The sequence below is a fragment of the Nannospalax galili genome, unplaced genomic scaffold, assembly GCF_000622305.1.
Source record: "Nannospalax galili isolate Female #2095 unplaced genomic scaffold, S.galili_v1.0 scaffold178, whole genome shotgun sequence".
Classification (NCBI taxonomy): Eukaryota; Metazoa; Chordata; class Mammalia; order Rodentia; family Spalacidae; genus Nannospalax; species Nannospalax galili.
This window is the reverse complement of record NW_008341757.1, coordinates 1814288-1825746: the sequence shown is the minus strand read 5'-3', so window position 1 is coordinate 1825746 and position 11459 is coordinate 1814288. Positions and strand designations below refer to the sequence as shown.

General features: G+C 44.6%; 1 long non-coding RNA gene across 1 annotated transcript; it reads right to left on the bottom strand.

The window, feature by feature from the left end:
- Positions 1 to 1811: 1811 nt before the first annotated feature.
- On the bottom strand, positions 1812 to 11235 carry LOC115071076. The gene is made up of 4 exons (XR_003850190.1): positions 11129 to 11235; positions 6847 to 6966; positions 6492 to 6677; positions 1812 to 2997 (listed from the first exon to the last, which is right to left on the bottom strand). It is a non-coding gene; the product is annotated as an uncharacterized LOC115071076 (long non-coding RNA).
- Positions 11236 to 11459: the final 224 nt, after the last annotated feature.

Sequence of the window (11459 nt, the reverse complement as noted above, 5' to 3'; positions counted from 1 at the left end):
GCTGCTGCCAGACTGCTGAGTGGGTTAGATGGCTTCTAGTTCTGAGGAAATGCCTGTCAAGGACAAGGCTGGGTTTTCCTTCCCAGAAGATGGAAAGGTTGGAAGGCTAGGTGGCCTTCCTGTCAGCAGCTTGTCCAGATGTCTCGTGCCATGGTGAACGGGGAGCGTTCTCAACGAACACCAGTACAGCCAGGGCCTCCCCTTTGCCCCCATTCCTATTCTTTCCTCCTTTCCATTGACGGTAGCTGGGGCATACTAGTCGTCACCCAGCTCAGGGCCTTTCCACATGCTTTCTCCCACCTGGAATCTACTCCCTAGACACTCCCATGGCTGCTCTCCTCCCTCCTCTTCCAGTGACAGTTACGTTGTGATGTCATATCCTTTTCTGCACTAACCCTTCTCCCCTTCCCTGCTTAGTTTCCTTTTAGTACATCCACCTTGTAACCTCCTCTAAATTTTATTGACATGTCTTGATTTTTGGCTGTCCCCCAATCTAGGATATTTTATGCAAGGGTAAGAATTTGGGGTTCCTTGAGTATTCTAGCACCCAGAACACCAGAACCAGTACTCAATAAAAATAGATTATTGCATGAATTAATGAATCCCAGCTCTGCTGTCTTACACAGGCAACACATTAATTTGCTTTTGAAAGCCTTGTTTCTGTGACTGTAAAATTGGGATGATTCCTACTTTCCTTGTGAACTTCCAACAAGATTACACCAGGCCCCACTGAGTGCAGTGGGACTCAGTAAGTGCTGGCTAAACGGTTTGCTCTGTAAGTCCGATGAAATAATTGAAATAATAGTAGAACCATTGATAGAACGTATCGTATGATCCTGGCATCACTCTTCTGGCTGCGGGGTGGGACAAGCAATTTCAGGGAGAAAGTCCTATGTGAGCAAATCATGACTGTGGCCTTTCGTTTCAGTAAAGTTTGGGAGCCTTTTTCTTTTTAAGAGAAAATTGAGCAAGCCCAGAGGTAGTCCTGCCCACCATCTTTATGATGCAAACTGAGCATGCTCAGAATGGTTCCTGTCAACCATTCTAACCTTCTGAAAGTACTCCATGTCCTTCGCTAAGCATGCAGAAGACTGTGTCCACCATTCTTCTTGACCAATGACCCTAAAGTGAGCATGCTCAGAAGTATACTCCCTGACTGAGCATGCCGGGCAACGTGCCTGTCCCTAAAGTGCCTTCCTATACAGATAGATCTATATAGACTCCGTTTATCAAATTCCCATGCTTCCCCTGTTGAAGGAGAGCATTGCTTGGAAATAACTTCCATTCTCTTTACCTGAAGCAGGTAATAAATTGCCATCCACTCTCATTTCTTGGCTCTGCTTTGTTTGGCCTCTGTGCTCCCCATGATGTGAACCCACTGTGTAGGTTACATAGCCATCAATGTCCACAAATTCATCTAATCCTTACAAGACCCTGTAAGTTATGTACTATTATTATCAGCATACTTTCTTTAGGAATAAACTATAGGAGTAACATGTGCAAACCTACAAGTCAAGGGAACGACTGGGGGCTGGATTTGAACTCAGACCCATAGGTCTCACAAGACGTATTAACCACTTTAACACTCTGCTTCAGCAGAGCGAAAAGATATAATTCATACAATACAGGCACAGGCAAGTTCATGTAAGTGATGAGACCTGTTTTCAAACTAGTGTGATGTTTTTGTGCATTAAATGTAAGGGTAATTCCATTTCTAAACATAGATATTTATATAGAGGCCAACTTGTGTTGAGCACCAAACCATGAAATATTTTTGGTTGAGAAATGCTCTATTTAGAATGGAGTTTTATTTAGTCACACTCAGAATGCACAGTATAGGGACATACATTTTAAAATAGAGTAGCATCATCTTTCTCCAAAGCTGAATGGAAACAAAAACCAGAGCCCCAGAGACACCCCCATCTAGCACCTGTTTCTGAGAACGCTTTGAATAGGATTTTGTTTTCTTGTGAATTTGCTTCCATCACTTGTGGCTCCTGTGCATCTGGCATATCATAATCAGCAGGCCGTCATGATCTAGTTGAGGGTGGTCGTTAGTGTGTGGGAGTTCATTCATGAGAGACGCCTCAGTAAGGCCACACCCTCTCCAATCATGGCTGGCTCACAGTTGCTGCACACTGAACAGGGAAGTGCACACGTGATCTTTCCAAATCATCTCGAAAGGCTTTCAGTTCCTTTTGTCTTTTTCTCTCTTTCTTTTTTTTTGGTCCCTATTGTCTTCCTAGTGATGGTTAGGACATTGCCGGTCTGTCTCACTTCTGCTCACTTCTGTTGCTTTCTCCAGAAGGCCCTCTGGCCCAGCAGTTCAGTTGGCAGTAGGCTTTAATTTCCCATGGGTTTAACAGGGCTTGTTTTCTTGCAAAGTACAAGAATCTGTCCAAGACAACAGGTTTTGCCTTATGTTATATCATGCTATTTTTTTTAATGATAAAGCCATATTCATGGAAACCTAAGAGCAGGGGTTAACGTTAAATCTTGACCTCAGGATACCAGAACTTAGAGGTGGTTCCAGATTCCAAGGGGCTTCCAGGCCTTCAGAAGGTGCAGCTTATGGGGTTTGTTTGTTTTTTGTTTTGTTTTTTAACTTCTGTGATTAGGCAAAACAGCACATCCTCTGCTGGTCCTGGAACTAATGGATGGCAGTTTGTGTTTCAAGTTCAGTGTCCTAAGACTGAGTCTGGTCTAGCCTATTTCTCACTGTGGGTTGTAACTCTTTGACCAGCCTGTGGGTTGCCTGCCATTGGCTTGGGTTCCTCAGTGAGGGCCAATAATCTGTTAACAGTGAAGGTGGAGCACTTGGTACCACACGTGGCTTCCTGGGCCTGTCCCTTCAGTAGAAAATGTGGGTAGGGTGGATCCCCTAAGAAGAGGCTGTGGGAGGGTTGGCACAGTGCTGACCTTTTCAGAATAACCATCTTGTGAGACGTTGATGAGTTAGCCAAGTCCCAGAACGGTACGACAGTACAAGATGATGCTCTGTTGACAAAAACACAGATGCAACTCAGAAAGACATTGACAGACAGACAGACAGACAGACAGACAGACAGATACACACACACACATCCATTTAAAATTGGCATGCTTCAAACGTGAAATGAATTTCACTTTTTTTTTTTTTTGTCTTTTTGAGACAGGGTCTTCCTGTAGCCCCAGCTGTCCTGGAACTCACTATGTAGACCAGGCTGGCCTCAAACTCACAAAGATCCACCTGCCTCTGCCTCCCAAGTGCTGGGATTTAAAGGCGTGCGCCACCACACCCTGCTTTTTGTGACATATTGTATCTAAAAATCATCCTTTTCCTTGATGAGTCTAGTTACTAAATCTCTGTTGCTGTCTCAGTTGAAATTTCTTAGTTGCAGTTCACAGATCACACTAGGCACAATGCCAGCCCAGGCCATTCATACAGATGTCAGTGTGGTAACTAAACGGAGGCTATACCAACTGCTGCTGCCAGCCAGCTGAGGTTTGGTGGTTAAATAACTGTGGATTTGGGACCGGAGAGATGGTTCAGCGGTTAAATGCACTGGCTGCTCTTGCAGAGGACCCTGGTTTGATTCCCAGCACTCATGTGACAGCTAACAACCCGTCTGTAACTCCAGTCCCAGGGGATCTGATGTTCTTTTCTGACCTCCATGAGCATTGCAGGATACAGGTGTACTTATATACATGCAGGCTATAGGTGCACACACATAAAAATGAGTAAAATATTTTTAAAAATCTGTGGGTTTCTTATCATTAACTAAACATTTGCAATGCTGTGGCCTGCAGCTTTAGACACAGGCAGAACAGACAACTACAGGACTTCAGAGGCGTCTAATGTCAAATATATGCTGCCCCTGACACTGGTGCTCTCTCTTCTGAGGACTGTCCTGCTTCTGCCCAGAGTTCCTGAAGAAAAAGTGACTTACGGTGGGTTTGATTGGGGTGAGAGTAAAGGAGCCTGCATTGAAATCAAGGTCCCTGTACATGGCTGGGATGAAGGGAGGCTGTGGGATTATACTCTGGGAGTGATCGACATAAAGGCAGACTGTGTAACACAGTAGGTTTGCATTACAATTCTCGTGTGCAGAACCTGTTAGACAAAGCCCCAATCCTCAAGTTCAAGGCACTCTATGACAATTCATTGTACATAGTGGGCACAGTGGTGGGCCACACTCTGTCCGAGCACCCAGCAGAAAGTAGTTTCTCTTGTCACTGTGGAGCCATGGAGCTTGAGCTGAGCTTTTCTTATGTCCCATGTCAGTTTCTATCTGTGTTTAGAATGCCCCTCCCCTGCCCCCAATGGGGGCTGGAGAGAAGGCTCAGTGGTTAAGAGCACTTGCTACTCTTACAGATCACCAGAGTTCTATCTCAGCACCCACTTTGGGTCGCTCACAACTGCCTGTAACTCTAGCTTCAGGGGAAATGATACCCTCTTCTGGCCTCTGTGGGCACCGGTTTGCATGTGTGTACACATGGGTATACACACACACACACACACACACACACACACACACAATTAAAAATAAATAAATACTTAAAAATCTTCACCACAAGACAGAATGTTACCAGAAAGGGAGAGAGAATCTCTGAATGTATTTTACCTTCGCATAGAAATTGCTCTTAGGACAAGATCAGCATTTGATTCATCCTGTTGTTCCTGCCTTGATTTGGAACATGCCACAAATTTAACAAATATTTGTTGGATGCATGAGAGTATGAACCTAAATAACCCTTGAGTCACCAAGTTGACCACCCACCCACATCTTCCTCTGTTCAGGGGTAGAATATGATGCAGGAGGAATGTGTGACGTGAAATCATTGCCAGTGGAAGCTGACTTCTGTATCATGTTTGTCTAAGATTTTCAAGTGCCTCTAATGTAGGACCTGGGAAAAATCATCAACATATCTTATAATTCACAGAAGGACGAGCGTGCACTGCTGATTGACAGAAAGATGGAATTCCTAGGAGCCAATCATGGAAGTTCTTTGGGCAGGGGGTGAGGAGGAGGAGGAACAGGCACTGAGGTGTCGGGCCCTGTTATACATACTTTATATTTATTCACTCATTTCACACTCACAGCAGCCCCCAGGGAAGGCATTCCCTTCCCACCCTATTTTACACACAAATCCAACAGAATCTGGCATAAAGCAGAGCTTCTATGGCCCCTTGGGATAGCTTTCTCTTCAGGTAGTCTTTTTCAGGAAGCTGTGGCTGGTCAAGAATGAGGCAAAGATTGTTTCTGATGCTCTTCTAGGGGCTGTGCTGCTCTGTGCTGACCTCTCTGAGGTAAGCCAGGTTATTAATATGCAAAACAGAACATCAGTGAATGTGGTGCTTTTCAAAGTGAGGCAAAGCCCTCCACTGTTGTAGACACGGGGAGAGACAAGGGATTGTAAGGGGTAGATAGCTCATCCTGCGCAGCTGCTCATGTGACCACTCCAGCAGGCCCCGTGTCTGCTTGGCTCACCTATCTTCCCAGTTATGTCAGATGAAGCTCACTGCCTGTAGTCTGTTCTTTTCAAAGACATATACATGTATGTGGGTGTGGGTGTGGCTGTGGGTGTGTAGAGAACAGAGGTCAATTTTGACTGCTCCTCTGGAATCCTCTACCTTGCTTTTTGAGACAGTGTCTCTCACTGGGACCTGGGGCTTACCAGTTTGGCTAAGCTGTCTGGCCAGGAGGCCTTGGGGATTCGCCTGTCTGTGCCTACCCAGTGCTGGGACTACAAGCACGTACGTGACTGCTCCAGTGTTGTTTGGTTAAATATTTTCCACTTCCCAGAAGGTCCTTTTACACACTCGCCTGATTATTTGGTTGTCATTTTGGGTTGGCAACTTGAACACCATCGCTTTAGAATCTGGAGATCACCCTTAGTCCGAGGCAGCTAAGGCAGTGGTAAATGTTCCGGTTTCTTATTGATAGGCTGGAAGAAATTCATTCTTCCAGGAAATTAGGAATTCTGTGTTGGAACTGCTCACAGAAGAGTGGAGAATGTGCAGTTCCCCAGGGGTGTTTTTAGCACACTTGGCCAAAGGGGTAACTGAGTACCCAGAGTTCTGGTTAAGCACTTCACAGAACCAAACATTTATCCCCATGTCTGCATGCCTGGAAAAGCCTGGTGCACATTGACACTCAATAAATCTATGGAATGGATAGATGGATGGATGGATGAATGAATGAAGAGTCTAGAGAAGTATCAATTGTGGATGTCAAAAGTAATGACTATTTCTTTAAAAAGTGGAATGTTCTCATTTTTCTCTTATAACTATGCATTAGTTTAATGGCATGGGGGCAGAAATAGACCAACCTCAGCTTTAGTGTGGTCTTACAACTATAGCCCTGGGGATGAGATCCTGGAAGACTAGGATTTTCCAGACTCTAGATCAAGCTAGTACTTTCTAGCCAATGAGGGAAGTAGGCAAAGGGCCTGTTTCTTCTCTAAATGAAGAACTTTTTAGGATCACAAGATGTTAGAGGTCACCTTACCCAATTTTCTTAGTTTTCAGATGAAGACATGGAACCCAGCATGTGCTGACTTTGCATAGGTCATCGATGAGACTGGCATATTAGGGTCCAGGTTTCCTAGTTTTCAGACTGTTTCTTCATTTTGTTAGAGAACCGGAAAGGCACCCATGGGCAGAGTAAGACCAAGGAGGTGAAGTACTCTAGATCCTGAAAAAAAAAAAAAGGACAGCTGTTAGCGCTCTATGCCTGAGGGACAAGCCCAGAAGCAGCAGGGTCCTGAGGGGTGGCCCAGAGCCATCCGAAGGCCCTCGGTAGAAGGACAGTCAACTGCAGTGATGTAGCAGCAAGAGCCCAGAATGGGGGATAAAAAACTCACCCTTGTTCTGTTTCTAACCAGAACCAAAGGTCTAGGGAGCTTCATGCTCCATGATGTAGATTGATCAAGTCCCAGGGCACAGAGCAGAGCGAGGAAGAGCACAGACGATATCCCAGGGGCCTGCAGAAGAAGCGGAGCATGTTTGCCTTCCAGCGAGACCTCCGTCGTACCTTTGCCCTCTCAGCTTCAGACCAGCAATGCCTGGACATCTGAGGCTATACATTAACAACGATTATATAGTAATGCCTATAATTGAAAAATGAGGGGCTGGAGAGATGGCTCAGCAGTTAAGGCACTTTTCCAGAGAACCCAAGTTCATTTCCCAGCATGCCGGGCACCTTACAACCATCAGTAACTCCAGCTCCAAGGGATCCAACATTTTCTTCTGGGTAGCCACAACACATGTAGCATGCATGCACAGAGACACACTCATACATGTAAACAAAAATAAAACATGGAAAATTATACTAATACGAACATATAGTTATGTAAATATATACTAATTACTTTCAACACTTATGCTACACACCTGTCTAGATTATTCAGATTCATTCATCCTTGTCAATGGGTCCCAGTCCATTGTAGACATATGGGTATAGGAGTAAACAAAATTGACAAATATTGCTTCCCTCAAGAAGCTTACACTCCAGTGGAGAAGGAAGAGTCACGGTAAGTTTAATCCACAACCAGAACAGTAGAATGTGGAGCCAGTACTAAGTTGCACGAAGAAAAAGAAATGGGCATCCTGAGAGGAATGGCGATTTTTCTCCACCCGGGGAAGTGTCTGTGCACCCAAGGGGGAGGCCGATAAGCAATGGGTATGTTGGTAGGGCTTTTCCTCTGTCTGGCCACCAATGATCAGGTAACGGGGGTGTGGGTGGTGTGACTTCCCGACCGTCCCTCGCAGTTTCAAAATGTCTCTCTTTAGATTTTTTTTTTTTTTAAAGGGCAAAGCTTTCTCCATTTCTTATATTAACCATTTAAAACGGGCCTGGGGGAATCCTCGGTGTAAATGTATTAACCACAAACTCAGTGTGTGTCTGTCCCTTTTCAGCTGGGTGACTCTGGGGGAGCCATTTAACCTCTGGAGCCTCAGGAACTTGATGTGTGAAAGCAGAGGCTTAGGTGATGATGAACTGTTGATTAGACTTGTGAGGGACCTACTGCCTATAACATCCCAAATGTCTGTAGGATTTGTGTCTGAACACACGAACCTGTCTGTCTCACAGGTTCATGTGTTTGAATACCCGACCCCCATCTGGTAACACTATCTTAGACATTGTGGAACCTTTGGGAGGTGGAGCCAAGCGGGCAAAAGTCGGTGACTAGGGGTGGCTTTTGCAGGTTTTATCCACCTCTGGTTCTGGCTTATGTTCTCTGCTTCCTGGTCAGCCTCCATGTGAGAAGTCTCCACTGCATGCTCCTTCCATTACGGCCTAAGTACTTCCTGCAGGCCTCCACCCTGCTGCACCAGGAGGACTACACTACCCCCCCACACTGAAACTGGGAGCCCAAACAAACCTAGTTCCCACATAGTTTTCTCACATCACCACAAGAGTAGCTAATAGTGTCCAATAGATGGAAGCTTCCTTTTCTCACATCACCACAAGAGTAGCTAATAGTGTCCAATAGATGGAAGCTTATTATTTTCCTGAGCAGATGGCTTCTGGTAAAACTATAGCCCTGAGATCATAGTTTGGGAGAATCTCTGTAGTCCCGAGATTATAGTTTGGGGGAGTCATTGGACGCTTAAAGTAATACCTGGCATCAACCGAGCCACTATATGCCACACACTCTTTACAGGTGTCATCTCAGTGAATCTTCACATCTTAAGATACAGAATTTGAGACACAGAGCCCCTTTGCATGGGTGGTGGGTGGCGAAAGCCTGGCTGGATCAGAGCTAGGCTCCCTGTATCAGGGGTCTGGAATTCTCTTCTCCCCCAGTATAACCCTATGAGGAAGTCAGGCTGGGTTTAGCCAAAGTGTAGGTAGGGAAGGAGTTTCTCCTAATTGGAAGCCCACAAAGGTATCCAGAGCACTATCTAAGGATCATTGTCACTAGGATAAAGCTTCTTTATGAAACACCACCAAGGTAGTGGTTCTATAGATAGAGTGCTGGAATACCTCTGTCCGTGGGTCAACTGGATGGGTATCCACCACTTGGAATTCTAGTTGAGCAGGCCATGCATGTGGCCCAGTGTCTGCATTTTAAGTGTGATTCTGGGTAAGCATGTGTGTGTGTGTGTGTAGCCTGATTTGAGAACTAGTTCCGTAAGGTCAAAACCATTAACACACCCAGGGAACCTTCCATTCTCTTCTTTTGATGGCAACCAAAGTCAAGAGCTACAACTCTTCCAGATGTAGCAAGAGTACTGGGATACCTAACCTATGCTCTACCTGATCTTCAGTGTACCTGTGGAAGACAGACAAGGTCAAGTTGCATCAAGCTATTAATGGAAGTTCCCTGCTAGTTAGTACCAGTGCCGGTTCCTTCGCCCATTTGGAGAACTGTCTGTCAACTGCAGCACTCTGTAGCCACAGCTTCTTTGAGAGTGAACTCTATGCTCTTGGAAGATAGCCTCATCCACACGGTACAGCATACCCAATCTCCGCATCCCCTTGTCCTGCATGCCCATGCTCATGTTGACAGACCCTGCACAGGCACCCTCATTTAGCTCATCTGCATGAGCCACGATGAAAAGACTATTACAATTCAAACTTGTAATATTACTAGCACCTGAAGGAACTGTTTTTTGCCTAGTGGAAGAATCACTATTAACCTTTTAAGTCATGAACACAGCTGTGGAACTGTTTAAACCTATGATCTGTCTTCATGACGATGTGTATTGGTCTGCTATTCTATGCAGGGGATTGGCTTTGTTATTATCCACGACACTTTGTTTTGTCATAAAGTAGCAAAACAAAATATCCTCTTATTTTATGAATTATGCTTTTATGTTACTGTTTTGATAACTAAGTATTGCATTTTAATCTTTGCAGAACATATATAACAATGCTGAGTAACAGTAATGACTTTCACTATCTCTTGAGTACATTTATACCAGGCTCTTCTAAGTTCTCCTGTATGTACATTGGTATTAAAACTACATATTAAATTATGATTCAGATATAATATTTATCCTATGTTTACCTTTAACCATTTTCCTTTTCTTACTCAAATATCATCTTAAATTTTATTATATAACTCAGAGAAGGCCAGGTCTGCCCTCTCAGAAAAAAAGAATTCTCATATGCAAAAACAATACTTCCTAGACCTGGGGAGAGGGCTTAATCTGTAAAGTACCTACTGCACAAGGATGACAACCTGGTCTGGAACCCTAGAACCCCTGTAAAAAAATCAGATGTGATATAGTCTGTAACCCTAGCACAGGGGGTCAGGGACAGGTGGATATGTCTAGAGTTTGCTGGCCAGCAACTCTAACCAACTGGTGAGCACAAAGTTCAGTGGGAGATCCTGTCTCAGAAAACAGGATGAACTGGAGAGTGAGAGAGGAAGATGCCAGATGTGGCCCTCTCGTCTCCACATACATGTAAGATGCACTTGCATGCACATATGTGTATGCGCACACACAGACATATACACACATATACACAGACAACTTTCTCATGGTGCCAGGTCCTGGGTTCAATTACTAGCACAGCCAAAAATGAAAAAAAAGGGAAAAGATACCGTTCATGCCTTGTTTGTTTTTCTAAGTTAACGTGAAAACTAGAGTTTATCAATTAGTCATTTTGGTTAAAGCTAGGACTGTTTAAAAACAATATTGATCAATGTTACTATACTCATCAAAGTGGCCCTTACATATAACAGAAGCCCTCTGGCTGCACCCATTGACACATTTCCAAGGATTTACTGAGCTCCTGTTATAGTCCAGGCACTGTCACAGGCACTGAGGATACTGAGATAAATATTCTTCAGAGTCCCCTCCAGGGTCTGCCATGACAGCGTGCCAAAGGGCAGGTACCTTGCAAGCCATGGAATGAGGGCCCAGGCGCACTTTTGAGGCAGGTTCCCTCTGCCCAGGACTGATACCTTCTTCCAGATCCTCTCAAGAGTCTTAATTTTATACCATTCTTGAGGACTAAGTCAGTTTTCCTGGAATGATACATTCTATACCCATGTGTCATAAAAGACAAGGTAGCACAGAATCCTGTCCCCAGTCAGCTTGCCAGCTCAATCCTCAGAAAACTCAGCCAAGAAGATACTTTGCTGCTCATACCCTCAAACTCCCCAGTGTTTGGAGACAGAGGGGATTTACCTAGTCAGTGATGGTTATCTGGCCCAGGGCAGACATTAGTTAAATGGTGGTGGCACTGGTTTCAGCCAACCCAGGATCCTCTTTTGCATCTTCTTTCTTCCAAACTGGGCAGAAGGTTCAGCCTTGTGATTTCTGAAAAAAAAAAAAAAAAAAAAAAAAAAAAAAAAAAGTTTAAGCATTACGTCTCTCTAGCTTCCTTTGACTTCAGCCTTTGCCCTAGTCTTTGCAACTCGATGTGTAAAGGGAGATTCCTGTAAATTCATGTCCTACTTGGGGTCTGATCTAGATGTAGGTTACATTTCCAGCAACCATGGAAATAACTGGGTGGCGG